The following is a 17,917-nucleotide window of genomic DNA, read 5'->3' on the forward strand; positions in this document are numbered from 1 at the left end:
CAGGTGCCCCCTCCCTCGTCTTCTGCACAGTATGACTATAAACATTTCAGCGAGACTTTTTTTTTTTTTTGAGACTTTTTTTTTTAATTAATTTACCTATTTTGTTGAAGTACAGTTGACATACAATCCGCTGGAGCTCTGACACCAATCTAGTGTTGTAGGAAGGATCTTCTGGAACATTATGATGGGTCCAGATGCTGCCTGTGGTGCAGATTGCAGGCTATGTGCAGACGCATGTCAAAAGGGGACTGGGGGGCAGCCCGGGTGGCCCAACCGTTTAGCGCAGCCTTCAGCTCAGGGTGTGATCCTGGAGACCTGGGATCAAGTCCCACGTTGGGCTCCCTGCATGGAGCCTGCTTCTCCCTCTGCCTGTGTCTCTGCCCCCACCCCCCCGTATCTCATGAATAAATAAATATTTTTTTTAATGTGTAATTTTAAAAAAAAAGAAGGAGACTGAGATAGAACAATCAGTCAAAAACCCAGTCCTTTGGGCTGGCAGGTTCTTGAAGTCTATTATCTCACTTTGCTTCGAAGTGAAAAATAGTTGCTGATCATCCTTAAGTGACAATTTAGTTGTATTTGTGAATCTGAATTAAAACCCCAGTGCTACTGTGCTCAGCTGGATAACCTGGTGGGGGCAGTGGTTCTTCTAAATCTTTCTCTTGAGAGTTAGTCTCCCCTGTCTAATCCTCTTTGCTGGTGCCCCTGAATGCTTTCCTAAAAGTGCTCTTAGATTGTCAGGCACACAGAAACAGTTCTGGATTTCACTGACAAGTTGGACTTGCTTTTGAGTTGCTAGTTTTCTTGGGGGATCGAGGGCCAAAATTTAATACCTACTTGGCACTCCATATGCTTCAAGGATTTCCTCCACAGTGCCTCACAAACCAAAGTTTACCAAGACAGGCTCACAGTCTAGAGAGGGGTGGGCGGCTCATAACCAGATTAGGGGGGATTATGCTTCACCCCCTGTCCTTCCTGCTTTCAGGCTGGATTAGTCACTGGAACCTGACACTGATATATTTTTAGAAGGTTTAAGTTACCAAAGTAAGGGCAGGGGGGTGGAGGGAGGGGGAATGACTCTAACAGAAATCTGGGTTTATTAAAGATTTTTTGAGGGCAGCCCTGGTGGCACAGCGGTTTAGTGCCACCTGCAGCCCAGGGGGTGATCCTGGAGACCCACATCAGGCTTGTTGCATGGAGCCTGCCTCTCTCTCTCTCTCTCTCTCTCTCTCTCTGTGTCTATCATAAATAAATAAATAAATCTTTAAAAAAAAAAAATGTGTTCCCTGCAGGCCCCTTGCTCAAGATAAAGATATTCACTGTAAAAGTATTTCTGCTAAAGAAATCAGTGTTTGTTTGTTTTTTTTAAGATTTTATTTATTTATTCATGAGAGACAGAGAAAGGCAGAGACACAGGCAGAGGGAGAAGCAGGCTCCCCATGGGGAGCCCAATGTGGGACTCCATCCCAGGACCCTGGGATCATGCCCTGAGCTGAAGGCAGATGCTCAACCACTGAGCCACCCAGGGATCCTGAAATCATAGTGTTTTTAAAGTTTTTCCCTTTAAGATGTAAATACATACAGGAAAAGTTGTGAGCTCAAGCTTCAAAACCAGCTGCCTCCTCTGCTGACAGCTGTGTGAACATGGGTCAGTAGCTTGCCTTCTCTGTGCCTCTATTTCCTTTTCTGTATAAGGGGTCACACAATAGCACCCACCTTCTAGAATTCCTGAGATAAAATGGTGCAGGGTGAGCCCCTCACACAGTGTTTGAGGCCTAAATGAGCTCAGGAGCTGTTAGCTATGGGTTTTCTCAGAAAACCCAGCATCCACACCACTTCCGCCTCTGGGTTTTTATCACTTATTATTTACTAGCAAACGATGTCATTCCCAGGTAATTACTCCATCCATCCCTTCAATAAATATTGGTTGAAAACCTACTAATCTGTGCTAAGCTGTGTCTGGACACAGGAGATGCAGCTGAGAACAAACAAGAACTCTGTTCCTATAATTTATTTAAAAAATATCCATGGAGGGCAGCCCCGGTGGTGCAGCGGTTTGGCGCCCCCTGCAGCCTGGGGTGTGATCCTGGGGACCTGGGATGGAGTCCCACATCGGGCTCCCTGCATGGAGCCTGCTTCTCCCTCTGCCTCTCTCTCTGTTTCAATAAATGAATAAAATCTGTAAAAAAAAAAATAAAAAATAAAAAATAAAAATAAAATTAAAATAAAATAAAATAAAATAAAATAAAATAAAATAAAATAAAATAAAAAATATCCATGGGTACGTACACCTGGGTGGCTCAGCAGTTTAGGGCTTGCCTTCAGCCCAGGGCATGATCCTGGAGTCCCGGGATCCAGATGGAGTCCCAGATCGGGCTCTCTGTAGGGAGCCTGCTTCTCCCTCTGCCTGTGTCTCTGCCTCTCTGTGTGTCTCTCATGAATAAATAAATAATCTTTTAAAAAATAAAAATATCCATGAAGTGCATACTGTGCACCAAGGACTGTGCAAAGTGCCAAAGGAAAGCAGTGGAAATCAGACATGGTCTCTCAAGAGACGACAGTGAAAGCAGGAAAGACATTAAGAAACAGTTTTAGGGGTGCCTGGATAGCTAAGACTAGTAAGCGTCCACCTTTGGCTCAGGTCATGATCCCAGGGTCCTGAGATGGAGCCCCTCATCAGGCTCCCTGCTCAGCGGGGAGCCTGCTTCTCTTCTCCCTCTGCCTGCCTCTCCCCTGCTTGTGCTCTCTCTCTCTCTCCCTCTGTCAAATAAATATTTTTAAAAATTAATTTTATTTTTTAAAGATTTTTATTTATTTATTCATGAGAGACACACACAGAGAGAGACAGAGACATAGGCAGAGGGAGAAGCAGGCTACGTGCAGGGAGCCCCATATGGGACTTGACCTTGGGACCCCAGGATCATGCCCTGGGCTAAAGGCAGGCCCCCAACCCCTGAGCCACCCAGGCGTCCCTAAAAAATTAATTTTAAAAAGAAAATTATAAGAGGGTGTCTGGATGACTCAGTCAGAAGAGCATGCAACTCTTGATCTTGGAGTTGTGAGTTTGAGCCCCACATTGGAACACTTATAAAAATAAGAAGAAACAGTTATAATCAAGCAGTTTGTACTTGTGATGGAGAACTGGGTGCACTGCTTGGACGTGGTATTTTTTCCCTCAACCAATAAACTGATAGTGATGTAGTTTCAGAATGTAGATGAGGTCCTGAGCCAACGGACAAGAAAGAATTGAGGGCATCCTGGGTGGCTCAGCGGTTTGGCGCCACCTTCAGCCCAGAGCCTGATTCTGGGGTCCCGGGATGAGTCCTACATCGGGCTCCCTGCATGGAGCCTGCTTCTCCCTCTGCCTGTGTCTCTGCCTCTCTCTCTCTCTCTCTCATATGACAGAATGAATAAATTATTTCTCATGAATAAATAAAATCTTTTTAAAAAAAAGAATTATTGAGATGTCTTTGGTGCAAAAAGGTGGTTTTATTATGAAAGCACAGTGACAGGACCCATGGACAGAAAGAGCTACTGCTGCTTGCGGCCTGCTGTTCCCAGATTGTGAGGAGCAGCTCATTATATACTTTCAGGTTGGGGGAAGTAAAGACAGGGGAAGTTCCAGGAGGATTTTCATATGCTAAGTAGACCCACAGAGCACAGGTACTGGTATTGTCAAACTAAGGTTTGAAGACACTAATCCATTGTTCCTTTCCTTGGCTGTACTGAAAATGTACTTCCTTTTTTGTATTGGGTATTTCATGTTTTACTGCCATGACTATATATAGAAAGAAAGCTCAACAAAAAGAAAATTTTACTGCAAAAAAAAAAAAAAAAATCCCCCTAAGTTGGATCAGCCCTAATCCAGAGGCAGCCCATCCAGGTGCCTTCCTGAAGTTTTAGCAACAAAAAGCATTCTGTTTGTGATAAGAAAACCATTTCCCCCCACTCCCTGATCGGAATGCCCCTGAATAGGTTCCTGTTGACCTGAGAAATCGATAACCTGAATGCTATGCGACTCCCGCGGTTCTTTTGTCTTTAAGTGGGTTTTTTTCTTTTGCCTTTAAAAGATACCTGTAATTGCTAATCGGGGCTCTCTTCCTCCTCGGAGATGGAGAGCCCGTTTGCGCAAACGTCCAATAAACCCTCTTGCTAATTGCATCTGCCTGTCTGGGGTCTGAGTCTCTGGGGCGTCCACCGGGACACGTTGGCACCCGTGAGCCAGGGTCCAACATTTGGGGGCTCGTCCGGGATCCGAGACGCCCCAGGCTCAATCCTAAAACCGGTAGGAGGTAAGACCGAGCTCGCTAAATGTCGTATCTGTCTCGTCCGTTTGTCTGACTGGCCGGGTCTTTATTGTGCCGGGTCTGTATTGTGCCTGCAGGACGCTGTACTCTGTATTTGGACCAGCGGGGGAGGCAGACGGGCCCTGAGACCCCTGGTCCCCCTCCGGAGTCGGACTCCGGAGTGGTCTGGAAGAGGAACGGAGCCCCGGCACTCCCTCCTCTTCGGGGAGGGTCGTTGTTCGGGACCGCTCCCATCTGAATCTGCCGCGCCAGTCCTGTCATTCGTGTGCGTCTGTTCGTTCTGTGTCTTTCTGGTCCCGCTCCGGAGTTGTACTCCGGAGTGGTCTGGAAGAGGGAGGGAGCCCGGCACTCCCTCCTCTTCAGGGAGGGTTGTTGTCGGCGACCGCTCCCATCTGAATCTGCTGCGCCGGCCCTGTCATCTGTGTGCATCTGTTTGTTCTGTGTCTTTCTTCCTTTCCTGTCCTCTTCCTCACCGCTCACCTCTTTTCTACACCCGCGGGGCAAACTGTAACCACCCCTTTAAGCCTCACTCTAGATCACTGGAAAGAAGTCGCCGGCCTGGCACACAATCTTTCGGTCGAAGTCAGAAGATGAAAATGGGTCACCTTCTGCTCCTCAGAGTGGCCAACTCTCAACGTCGGGTGGCCCAGGAATGGAACTTTTAATATTGATATTATCTTGCAGGTGAAGGCCCCGGTCTTTCAGCCAGGACCCAATGGGCACCCTGATCAGCTCCTGCAGACTCTCCTCACCACGGAGGAGAGACAGCGCGTCTACAGAAAAACGTCCCCGGGGCAGATGGGAGGCCAACCCAGTTGCCTAATGAAATCGAAGATGTTTTCCCCTTGGTTCGCCCGACCTGGGACTATGACACTGCTGCTGGTAGGGAGCAGCTCCGTCTCTATCGCCAGGTACTCCTAGCGGGTCTCAAAGGGGCAGGGCGACGCCCCACCAATTTGGCAAAGGTACGTGCTATAGTGCAGGGAAAAGATGAGACGCCGGCAGGTTTTCTGGAAAGATTAATGGAAGGCTACCGTATGTATACTTAAAGAGAGAGAGAGAGAGGAAACGCAATAAAGAACTGACTGGGATACTGGCCACCATAGTACAGGGCTCAGGGCAGAGTAAGTCAGGACAGAGTAAGGACCTGGGAGACAAAAGAAAACCACGGGTTGAATGAGACCAGTGTGCCTACTGCAAGGAAAAAGGACATTGGGTTAAAGATTGTCCAAAAAAAGGGCCAAACGCAGGGACCTAAGAAGAAGCCCATTCCCGTTCTATCCCTAGAGGATGAAGATTAGGGGTGTCAGGGCCAGGAGCCCCCCCCCCCCCCGAGCCTCAGATAACCCTTAAAGTGGGGGGGTCAACCAGTGACCTTCCTGGTTGCTACGGGAGCTCAACATTCAGTTTTAACTGAGGCAGAAGGACCCTTGACCTCTATCTAAAAGATGCATTCTTTTGCCTAAAGTTAAGCTCTCAAAGCCAGCCTATTTTTGCCTTTAAATGGAAAGATCCTGAGACGGGATTCTCAGGACAACTCACTTGGACAAGGCTACCACAGGGATTCAAAAACTCCCCCACCTTGTTCAACGAAGCCTTGCATCAGGACTTGGCAGAATTCGGAGTTGGCCATCCGGACCTCGTTCTCCTGCAGTACGTGGATGATTTGCTCATAGCGGCTAAGACAGAACAGGATTGTGTAAAAGGTACGGGGGCCCTGCTCAAGAGACTGGGAGGACTGGGGTATAGGGCCTCCGCCAAAAAGGCCCAAATAGGCCAGAGACGAGTGACCTATCTGGGATATCTCCTGGAAGGAGGCCAGAGGTGGCTGACAGAGGGCTGCAAAAAGGCTGTAGCCCTGATCCCAGCACCCACTAATGCCAGAGGGCTACAAGAGTTCCTCGGCAGTGCCGGGTTCTGCCGCCTCTGGGTACCCGGGTTTGCAGAGCTGGCGGCTCCCCTATATCCTCTCACGAAATCCAACACCCCCTACCACTGGGGAAAGGAGCAACAATTGGCTTTTGACAAAATAAAAAGGGCCTTATTGACCGCCCCTGCCCTGAGCCTCCCAGATGTAACAAAGCCATTTGCGCTATTTGCTGATGAACGCTGAGGAATAGCCAAAAGGGGTCCTAACTCAGAAACTGGGACCCTGGAAAAGGCCCGTGGCATACTTTACAAAAAATTAGACAGCTGCAGGATGGCCCCCATGTCTCCGAATAATAGCGGCTGTGGCAGTCCTGGTAAAAGATTCAGATAAATTGGCCTTCAGCCAACCCCTCACTGTGGTGGCCACCTCCCCCCATGCCATAGAGACAGTCATCCGCCAGCCCCCTGATCGATGGCTCTCAAACGCTCGGGTCACCCATTATCAGGCCATGTTACTGAATTCCGAGCGGATATGGTTCAGAACGGTTACATCCCTAAACCCAGCCACCTTGCTTCCAGAAACCGAGTCCCCCTCCCTGGTAATGCATGATTGCCACCAGATCCTAGCCAAGGTCCATGGCACCAGAGGGGACTTGACGGACCAGCCTTTGCCAGATGCTGAAGCAACCTGGTACACCGAGGGGAGTAGCTTTCTACGAAATGGTGAACGTAAAGCCGGGGCGGCCGTGGTAGATAATTCACTGTCCGGGGCATCAGCGAGGCAACGACCCAGTAGCAGAGGGGAACAGGATGGCCGATGAAACAGCACGAGCCGCTGCACTAGGCCCACAGGAGGATGGACAGAAGCCTTCCCCACCAAACAAGAAACTGCCCAGGTGGTTGTCAAGAAAATCCTAGAAGAGGGATCCCTGGGTGGCGCAACGGTTTGGCGCCTGCCTTTGGCCCAGGGCGCAATCCTGGAGACCCGGGATCGAATCCCACATCAGGCTCCCGGTGCATGGAGCCTGCTTCTTCCTCAGCCTGTGTCTCTGCCTCTCTCTCTCTCTCTCTCTCTGTGACTATCATAAATTTAAAAAAAAAAAAAAAAAAAAGAAAGAAAGAAAATCCTAGAAGAAATTTTCCCCTGGTTTGGACTGCCCAAGGTAATAGGGTCGGACAACGGCCCCGCCTTCGTCTCCCAGGTAAGTCAGTTGGTGACCAGATTACTGGGGATAAATTAAAAATTACATTGCGCATACAGACCCCAGAGCTCAGGGCAGGTAGAAAGAATAAATAGAACAATTAAAGAGACCCTAACCAAATTGACATTGGAGACTGGCACTAGAGACTGGGTCCAACTCCTCCCTATGGTTCTGTTCCGAGTCCGGAACACTCCCGCGCGCTATGGGCTAACTCCTTACGAGATTCTCTATGGAGGTCCCCCACCAGTAACGGACTTACTAGATTCTGCTATTGACCCTCTTGCTAACACTCCCGGTTTACAGGACAGGCTAAAGGCGCTCCAGATTATCCAGCGCCAGATCTGGAAACCCCTTGCAGCTGTTTACCGCCCCGGAGACACAACCTGTTCCAGATCGGTGACTCCGTCTACCTCAGGAGACATCAGTCCAGGACCCTTGAGCCCCGCTGGAAGGGCCCATACACTGTACTACTAACCACCCCAACCGCCCTAAAAGTAGACGGTATTGCTGCTTGGGTCCACGCCTCACACGTCAAGCGCGCCCCATCAACGAGCACCGCTGACGCCAGCCAGGACGGACCGGGCGAGCCACTCCAATGGAAGCTCCACTGCACCCAAAACTGACTCAAGATAAGACTTTCAAAAATTGTTCAATGAGAGTTGTTATATTCCTACCTCTCCTAGCGCTCTTCACCCCCGCCAAAGGTAACCCTCATGCCCCCAAAAGGTTAACCTGGCAGGTACTAACGTCTGGGGGTGACGAGGTCTGGTCCATAACTAAGACTGCTCCCGTGGGAACCTGGTGGCCTAACCTATATCCTGACTTATGTAAGCTAACCATAAGGGCCCCCAGCCCATGGGACCTAGAGGGATACTTTGACACCTCTAGGGCCCCCAACCGAGAAAGCCCCCCAGGGCGACTGGGATTAGACCCATGGGGAGGATGTGGCACGCCTGACAGAAGGGCCATGCTAAGCACTCTTCCCTTTTATGTCTGTCCCGAGTACCACAGAGATCGCAGGCTAAATCCCACCTGTGGAGGGGGGGAACACTTCTATTGTAAAAATTGGGGGTGCGAGACTACGGGAGACACAGGATGGGAGGCCCTCCTCCTCCTGGGATTACATCACTGTCAAGACTAACTATACTCACCCGGGGTTACCAGGAACTCTGCAATACTACCGCCCCGATTTTAGGGACTGACTCTTACCTGGTGCCCCAGCCAGGAACTTGGTGGGCATGCAACAAAGGCCTCACCCCCTGTGTGTCAGCTAAGGTTCTAAATAGCTCAAACGACTTCTGTGTCATGGTGCAGATCATACCCAGGGTGTTCTATCACCCTGCTGAAACTCTAGAAAATCAGTATGATGAACATCCCACCCGTTTTCGGCGCGAACCTGTCTCCCTAACCCTAGCCATTATGTTGGGACTAGGGGTCGCTACTGGGGTGGGTACTGGCGCAGCTGCTCTGATCCAGGGCTCACGACGTTATATAGAACTCCAGGCAGCTGTAGATGAGGATCTACAGGCACTAGAGCAGTCCTTTCTAAGTTAAAACAGTCCCTCACCTCACTTTCAGAAGTAGTACTTCAAAACGGGAGAGGCTTGGATTTACTATTCCTGAAAGAGGGAGGACTGTGTGCGGCCCTAGGAGAAGAATGCTGTTTCTATGCAGGCCGTTCTGGAGTCATCAGGGACTCCATGGCCAAACTCAGGGATAGGCTAAATAAAAGACAAAGGGACCGGGAGGCCCAGCAGGGCTGGTTTGAAAGCTGGTTTAACCAGTCTCCCTGGATGACCACCCTAATCTCTACCATTATGGGCCCTCTAGTTATCCTGCTCCTGCTGCTAACTTTCGGCCCCTGCATCCTCAACCGCCTGCTCCAGTTAGTCCGAGAAAGATTGTCTATTACCCAAGCTCTGGTATTAACTCAACAATGTCGGGCCCTCCAAACTGAAAAAATAAATGTTCCCTAAGATTTTAAGGTTAAAATCAGCCCAAACAAAGAGGAGGGAATGAAGAAACTCCCCCCTGTAAATAGGATCAGCCCTAATCCAGAGGCAGCCCATCCAGGTGCCTTCCTGAAGTTTTAGCAACAAAAAGCATTCTGTTTGTGATAAGAAAACCATTTCCCCCCACTCCCTGATTGGAATGTCCCTGAATAGGTTCATGTTGACCTGAGAAATCCATAACCTGAATGCTATGCGACTCCCGCGGTTCTTTTGTCTTTAAGCGGGTTTTTTTCTTTTGCCTTTAAAAGATACCTGTAATTGCTAATCGGGGCTCTCTTCCTCCTCCTCGGAGGCGGAGAGCCCGTTTGCCGGAACGTCCAATAAACCCTCTTGCTAATTGCATCTGCCTGTCTGGGGTCTGAGTCTCTGGGGCGTCCACTGGGACACGTTGGCACCCGTGAGCCAGGGTCCAACAGGTTGTTTTTCTCTGCAGTGTTGTGCCCAAGATTGCAAATCCGAGAAACCACCAAGGAGCCTACACCAATTGCAAACACACGAGGGTTTATTTACAAGCTCGAGCTTGGGTCTAAGTGTACCCGACGCAGCGGAGCAGGGACTTGGACCCCAAGGCTAAGAGGCGTAGGGGCCAGTGGCCAATGGGGATTGTAACACACATAGAAAGTTGCACAGTTGTGTGGGTCCGCACGCAGGTGGCCAACTGAATCACAATTTACCCTATAGTGACCATTTGAACTGGCCTATCACTCTGGTCAGAATTGGCGGGCACAAGGTGGGGTTACATTTTTATGAGCCAATTTCCAATAAGGGTGTGCTCAGCGGCTTGACTAGGGTGGCGGAGCGCCATAAGTAATAAGCAGGTCATGTGGGGGTCATACAGGAGGAGGCGGGTGCAGCACAAAATGGAGTTAGTCCTGCTCTGCTTGTCCAGGGGTAGGAGATTTTTGTTAAATTTCCTGGGTCCCACATGTAGCAAGGTATTTCTTTTTTTTAAATTAAATTAAAAGCATACTTTATTAGGAAGAAAGATACCTGCATTAAAAATGAAGAAACAGATCAGTTTTCTTAGTAAAAACAGATAATATTATTAGGAACTACTCCTCAGAAAGGCATAAGGTGCATTAGCTTCACAAAAAATACTAACAAGTCTTCAGCGATCATAATTTCATTTGTTTGAGATATATATATATATTTGAAATAATATATATTATTAAATATGTATATTTGAAATCATTGAAAACCCATGGAAAATTCTTTTATTTTATTATTTTTGTGTGTATTTTTAATTTTTTTAAAAGATTTTTAATTTATTTATTCATAGAGATGCAGAGAGAGAGACAGAGACACAGGCAGAGGGAGAAGCAGGCTCCATGCAGAGAGCCTGACATGGGACTCGATCTAGGGTCTCCAGGATCACGCCCTGGGCTGCAGGCGGCGCTAAACCCCTGCGCCACCGGGGCTGCCCTTGTGTGTATTTTTAAATTGGAGTTCAATTTGCCAACATATGGCATAACACCCAGTGCTCATCCCATCAAGTGCCACCTCACACCAGAGAGAATGGTGAAAATTAACAAGATAGGAAACAACAAATGTTGGAGAGGATGTGGAGAAAGGGGAACCCTCTTGCACTGTTGGTGGGAATGTGAAATTGTGCAGCCACTCTGGAAAACTGTGTGGAGGTTCCTCAATAAGTTAAAAATAGAGCTACCCTACGACCCAGCAGTTGCGCTACTGGGGATTTACCCCAAAGATAGAGATACAGTGAAATGGCAGGATACCTGCACCCCAATGTTTATAGCAGCAATGTCCACTGAAGAAACATCCCCCCCCCCCCCTTGTAAGTAGGGCCAGCCCTAATCCAGAGGCAGCACATCCAGGCGCCTTCCTGAAATTTTAGCAACTAAAAGCATTCTGTTTACAATAAGAAAACCATTTCCCCCCCACACCCTGATTGGAATGTCCCTGAATAGGTTCATGTTGACCCTCTGTGAAATCAACCTGGATGCTATGCGACTCCCGCGGTTCTTTTGTCTTTAGGCGGTTTCTTTCCTTGTGCCTTTTAAAAAATACCTGTAATTGCTAATCGGGGCTCTTTTCCTCCTCGGAGGCGGAGAGCCCGTTTGCGCAAACGTTCAATAAACCCTCTTGCTAATTGCATCTGCCTGTCTGGGGTCTGAGTCTCTGGGGCGTCCGCCGGGACACGTTGGCACCCGTGAGCCAGGGTCCAACATCCACAATAGCCAAACTGTGGAAGGGGACTTGGTGTCCATCGAAAGACGAATGGATAAAGAAGATATAGTTTATGTATACAATGGAATATTACTCAGCCATTAGAAACGACAAATACCCACCATTTGCTTCCACGTGGATGGAACTGGAGGGTATTGTGCTGAGTGAAATAAATCAATCGGAGAAGGACAAACATTATATCGTCTCATTCATTTGGGGAATATAAAAAATAGTGAAAGGGAATAAAGAGGAAAGGAGAGAAAATGAGTGGGAAATATCAGAGAGGGTGACGGGATGTGAGAGACTCCTAATTGTAGCAAGGTATTAACATGAAGACAGTTGGGAACTTCCTGGAGGAACTTATCCTCTGCCTGCCTAGGTCCTGGTCAATGGGCTGCAGGTTATAGGGACATTTAATTTTTTTTTAAGATTTTTTATTTATTTATGAAAGAGAGAGAGAGAGAGGCAGAGACACAGGCAAAGGGAGAAGCAGGCCCCATGCAGGGAGCCCGACTTGGGACTGGATCCCAGGTCTCCAGGATCAGGCCCTGGGCTGAAGGCGGCGCTAAACGGCTGAGCCACCCAGGCTGCCCCTAGGGATATTTAATTTTATCTACAGTTCATTCTGCCTTTGTTCCCCACATCACTTCCAGATTTGCCTTTTCCAGACATTTGATATAAATGGAGCTGATGACGGAACAGAAGTATAGCTGAGGACAATGCACAAGCTGAAACCTTGCAAACTACCCCCCACCCCCACCCCCACCCCAAAGTGTGTGACGTTACTCAGCAGCTTCTGGCTGCCCTAAAGCTAAGGAAAGGGAATACAAATAGTTAACTGATGGAGATCGCAGTCCCCCAAGACCCGAGCCTCCCTCAGTTTACAAATGTCTTAGTAATTTACAAGAACAAAGCAAGGAAGCTTCCAGAAGGAAATGCAGATAGGATTTAACTTTCTTATAACCTGCAGCCCATTGACAGATACTTAAAACAGGCAGAGTGAGTGTAAAGTTCCTCCAGGAATCTCCCAATTATCTTAATGTTAATGCTTTGCTAGAAGGCAAAATAACCTCAACCTGACAATATGACAATCACAAGGCCTCCAGTATCCTGTGAGTCTTCTTTAACAGATGAAAACCCTTTTGAAACCTTCATTTTCCTTACCTCCCCCAACTCCCAAGTACATAATCAGCCACCCCTCACCCCTCGCAACCCAGGGCAGCCAGCAGCTCTTCCTGCCCAAGGGTCTCTGTGCTTTAATAAAATGACCATTTTGCACCAAAGACCTCTCGATAATCCTTTCTTCTTGGTGGTCGGCTCCAGACCTCATCCCGCCAAACCTCACTTCTATTCCACAACTACATCAGAGCCATATAACAGAACTTTTGAGGGTGACAGAAATGTCCTAGAAGTGGACGAATGTATGCTGAGATATCTCTGTATTGTAGTACTAAAAATCATTGATTTGTACACTTAAGACAGGTAAATCTTATGGTATGTAGATTATACCTCAATAAAACCATTGAACAAAAACCAAGACCTTCCAGTGGCTTCATTTCCACTTTGGCTGAAATCCAAATGAATTTTCCAGATCTCCCATCTTGGCCTCTCCCCACGCTCTGCTCCTCACCAGCTCAAGGATCTATCAGGCCCACCGCCTGCGAGGCTCTGGTCCCTGATGCTCCCTCCACAGCTGTCCTCCTATCCCTTATGTCTCAGCCTAAATGGGTTTAGAGAGGCCTTCCCTGCCACTCCCAGTTCTTTCTAGGTCCTGCTTCTTCCCACCACATTTGAGTTGTTTGGTGTCTGTCTTCACAAGGACAGGACTGGTCTGTTTGATCAGCATCTAGCACATAGGAGGAGCTCAATCTGTTGAATCCACAAGTGACTGTGGAACCCAGATGAGGAAGCTGATAGAAGACAAAGATACCTAATGAAGGGTAAATGTGAGCAGAGGAGAAAGCCCTCAGTTAGTCACCTGGCATGGCTAGAACTGTGGGTTTGGGCTTAAAAAGATACACTGCGGGGGGGCAGCCGGGTGGCTCAGAGGTTTGGCGCCGCCTTCAGCCCAGGGCCTGATCCTGGAGACCCAGGATCGAGTGCCACATCGGGCTCCCTGCATGGAGCCTGCTGCTCCCTCTGCCTGTGTCTCTGCTTCTCTCTGTATCTCTCATGAATAAATAAATTCTTTAAAAAAAAAAAAAAGATACACTGGGACATATCAAAAATGTTAAGAGCTTATTTGAGCAAAAATTGATTTGAATCGGGGAGTACCAAATTGAAGTGGACAGGAGCCAGGGGAAAGACCTCTACTGAGAAAGTAGGAAAGCGAAGAAAGGAAATTGATTGCCTATAGCTTAATGCCTGTTGGCTGTTAGTTAAAGCTGTTTGCAATTGCTGTTGAAGCTGTTTGCAATTGCAAAACTGTTAGCATTTTGATTTCATATCCTTGAGGCATTTACAGGCTTAGGCTTTTACAGTCTTAGGCTTCTTTTTTTCTTAATTCTTTATTTAAATTCAATTTAGTTAACATATACTGTATTATTAGTTTCAGGAAGATTTAAGGGTCAAAATTCAGGGGGGAAATGATGAGGGAACGTAAGGCCAGCTGCACAAGCTGGTGATACTTGGTAGCCCTCCCACACCTCCTAGGTGGGATATGTGTGACATTCCTCAGGCACTCCTGGGTGCCCCAAGCATTTTTATCAATAACATAGCTTCCAGAAGGAAAAGTAGATACAATTAAATGTCCTTACAACTTGCAGCCCATTGACAGATACTTGAAGTGGGCAGAATATAGTGTTCCTTCAGGAAGCTCCCAACTATCCTAATGTTTTGTTTTGTTTTTAAAGATTGTATTTATTTATTCATAAGAGACAGAGAGAGAGAGAGGCAGGCTCCATGCAGGAACCCAGATGTGGGACTCTGGAATCATGCCCTGGGCCAAAGGCAGACACTCAACCACTGTCCCCACAACTATCTTAATGTTAATGCTTTGCTAGAAGGCAAAATAACCTCAGCTTGACAAATTGCATGGCTTCCAGTATCTTTTTTTTTTTTAATTTATTTTAGTCACAGAGAGAGAGAGAGAATGGCAGAGACACAGGCAGAGGGAGAAGCAGGCTCCATGCACCGGGAGCCCGATGTGGGATTCGATCCCGAGTCTCAGGATCGTGCCCTGGGCCAAAGGCAGGCGCTAAACCGCTGCGCCACACAGGGATCCCCAAGCTTCCAGTATCTTGTAGGTCCTCTTTAACATATGAAAATCCTTTGAAACCTTACTTTTTCTTATCTCCCCCAACTCCCAAGTATACAATCAGGCATTCCTCAACCCCGGGGCAGCCAGCAACTCTTACTGCTAAAGAGTCCTGTCCCTACACTTTAATAAAACCACGATTTTGCACCAGAGACGTTTCAAGAATTCTTTCTGGGTCGTCAGCTCCAGATCTCATCCCACCAACCTCACCTATATTCCAAAACTACACCAAGGAGTAGAATTCAGTGATGTATCATTTGCATATAACACCCAGTCCTCATTACATCAAGTTAATGCCCATCTTGGTTTGCTTTTGTAGGCAGTGTTTTTTTTCCCCCCAAAGATTTTATTTATTTATGAGAGAGAGGCAGAGACAGAGGCAGAGGGAGAAACAGGCTCCATGCAGGAAGCCTGACGCGGGACTTGATCCTGGGTCTCCAGGATCACACCCTGGACTGAAGGTGGCGCTAAACCACTGAGCCACCCAGGCTACCCTTGTAGGCAGTGTTAAAATAAGTGGGGATCCCTGGGTGGCGCAGCGGTTTAGCGCCTGCCTTTGGCCCAGGGTGCGATCCTGGAGACCTAGGATCAAATCCCACGTCAGGTTCCCGGTGCATGGAGCCTGCTTCTCCCTCTGCCTATGTCTCTCTGCCTCTCTCTCTCTCTCTCTCTGACTATCATAAGTTAAAAAAAAAAAAAGTGGGGGGATCCCTGGGTGGCTCAGTGGTTGAGGGGTTCAGTGGAGCCTGCTTCTCCCTCTGCCTGTGACTCTGCCTCTCTCTCTGTCTCTCATGAATGAATAAATAAATAAAGTCTGTAAAGAGAGAGAGAGGTGCCTGACTGGCTTAGTTGTAGAGCATGCAACTCTTGATCTCGGGGTCACGAGTTGGAGTCCCATATTGTGTGCAGAGATTAGTTTTTTAAAAAACAAAAAAGAGAGACAACAGGCGTAAAACGGAGTAACATATGCCAAGTCCCATGTCAGCCAACCAAGGCTTAATACTTGATTTAACTACAGTTTCAGCCTCTTCCAGTAGTGACACCTTTAACCAGTCATTCTGGAGCTCCCGGAAGTCATCTGCATGGTGGGCCCCAGCCCTTCCCTCAAAGGAAGGTGACTTTGCTTGAAACAACCCATTCTTTGTCTCATTCCCTTTCTGCCTATTAAAAGGGTTTCATTTTGTACAGTTCTTCAGAGTTCCTTCCTATTTGCTAGATCAGAGGCTGCCTAATCCTTGAGTCATCAAATAAAGTCAATTTGATCTTTACTCAGTTGCATTTTGTTTTTTTAACAGCAGCCATGCCATAAAGTCACATCGATCTAGATGGCCTCCTTGTTTAATTAAGGTTATAGGCTGCTCAGCAAATGGGGAATTTCCATGGCACTTACGTGCTTAGATATTATGTGCTTGTTACGTGTTTGGCAAAGGAGTGACAAAGTTGGGAGGAGACCGCCTGTGCCTACGTCTCCCCATTGACATAGAGAAGAGAGGACTCCCGGGGGCAGGGAAGCTGGTGGCAGGTCTGGGCTTGTTTGCTAAAGACTTTTGGGAGCCTGGATGTAAAGATTAAAAATACATAATTCCTTTACATCAATATGATGAGGAAGCAGAAGGCAAGCTGAGGACAAAGCACAAATTGACACCCTGCAACCACCTGACTCCAGGAGGGAAAAGCGTGACCTTATTTCAGGAAACTCCCAACTGTCTCAATGTTAAAGCTTTGCTACAGGGAAAGACAACCTTAGCTTGACAACAGCCAGGTCTCCAGTATCCCAAAAGTCTCCTTTAGCAGATGAAAGTCCTTTTTAAAAAATCAATTAATTAATTTAAAGATTTTATTTACTTATTCATGAGAGACACACAGAGAGTGGCAGAGAGGCAGGCAGAGAGAGAAGCAGCCTCCCTGCGGGGAGCCCGATGTGGGACCCGATCCCAGGATCACGATCTGAGCCAAAGGCAGACACTCAACCACAGAGCCACCCAGGTGCCCCTGAAAGTCCTTTTAGACACCTCCCTTTGTCCTTACCTCCCCAGCTCCTAAGTATGTAATCAGTCATTCCTCACAACCCCAGTGCAGCACCTCTTTCTGCCCAGGGGTCCTGTCCTTATGCTTTAATAAAGCCACCGTTTTTGCACCAAAGACATCTCAAGACTCTTTTCTTGGCCATCGGCTCCAAACCTCACCTATGTTCAAAACTACATCAAAGGTCCTAAGAGATCAAGGCTGAGGGCAGCCCCGGTGGCTCAGTGGTTTAGCACACCTTGGGCCCGGGGCCTGATCCTGGAGACCTGGGATCAAGTCCCACGTCTGGCTCCCTGCATGGAGCCTGTTTGTCCCTCTCTCTCTCTCTCTCTCTCTCTCTCTGTGTGTGTGTGTGTGTCTCATGAATAAATAAATAAAATCTTAAAAAAGAGAGAGAGAGAGAGAGACCAAGGCTGAGAAACTGTTCCAGAATCAGTAAGACCAAAAAGGCAGGACAAAAAAAAAAAGCAACTCCTGGGTTAGACCCTGGATGTGGGAAAAATAGCTCAAAAGGACATTATACAGAAAACTGACAAATTTGGGGCACCCAGGTGGCCCAGTGGTTGAGCGCCTCCCTTGGGCCCAGGTCGTGACCCCGGGTCACAGGATCAAGTCCCACATGGGGCTCCCTGCAGGGAGCCTGCTTCTCCCTCTGCCTGTGTCTCTCATGAATAAATAAATAAAATCTTTAAAGAGAAAAAAAAATTCGCAAATTTGAGTGCGAGCTGTGGATCAATTAATAAACTCCATCAACGTAAAACGTCCTGCTTTTACTTAGCCTGTGGTTATGCAGGAAGGTGTCCTCGTTCCTAAAAGAGACACCCAGTACTACGGGAAGGATCCGGATGCCTGCATCTCGGTTGCAATTGGTGGGGGGGGGGGAGACCATGCGAATGAAGTTGAAATGATCAACTAAATAGGACAAAAATTAACAACTAGTAAGGGCAGGAAGAAGATATTTGAGAGTCCTTTGCCATTATTCTTGGAACGTGCGATAGGTTTGAAATTACATATGCAGGAAAAGCTCTCAGCACCACCCCAGCTCCATGAACTTTCAGA

This window comes from Vulpes lagopus, chromosome 3, assembly GCF_018345385.1.
Source record: "Vulpes lagopus strain Blue_001 chromosome 3, ASM1834538v1, whole genome shotgun sequence".
In the NCBI taxonomy this organism is placed as follows: domain Eukaryota; kingdom Metazoa; phylum Chordata; class Mammalia; order Carnivora; family Canidae; genus Vulpes; species Vulpes lagopus.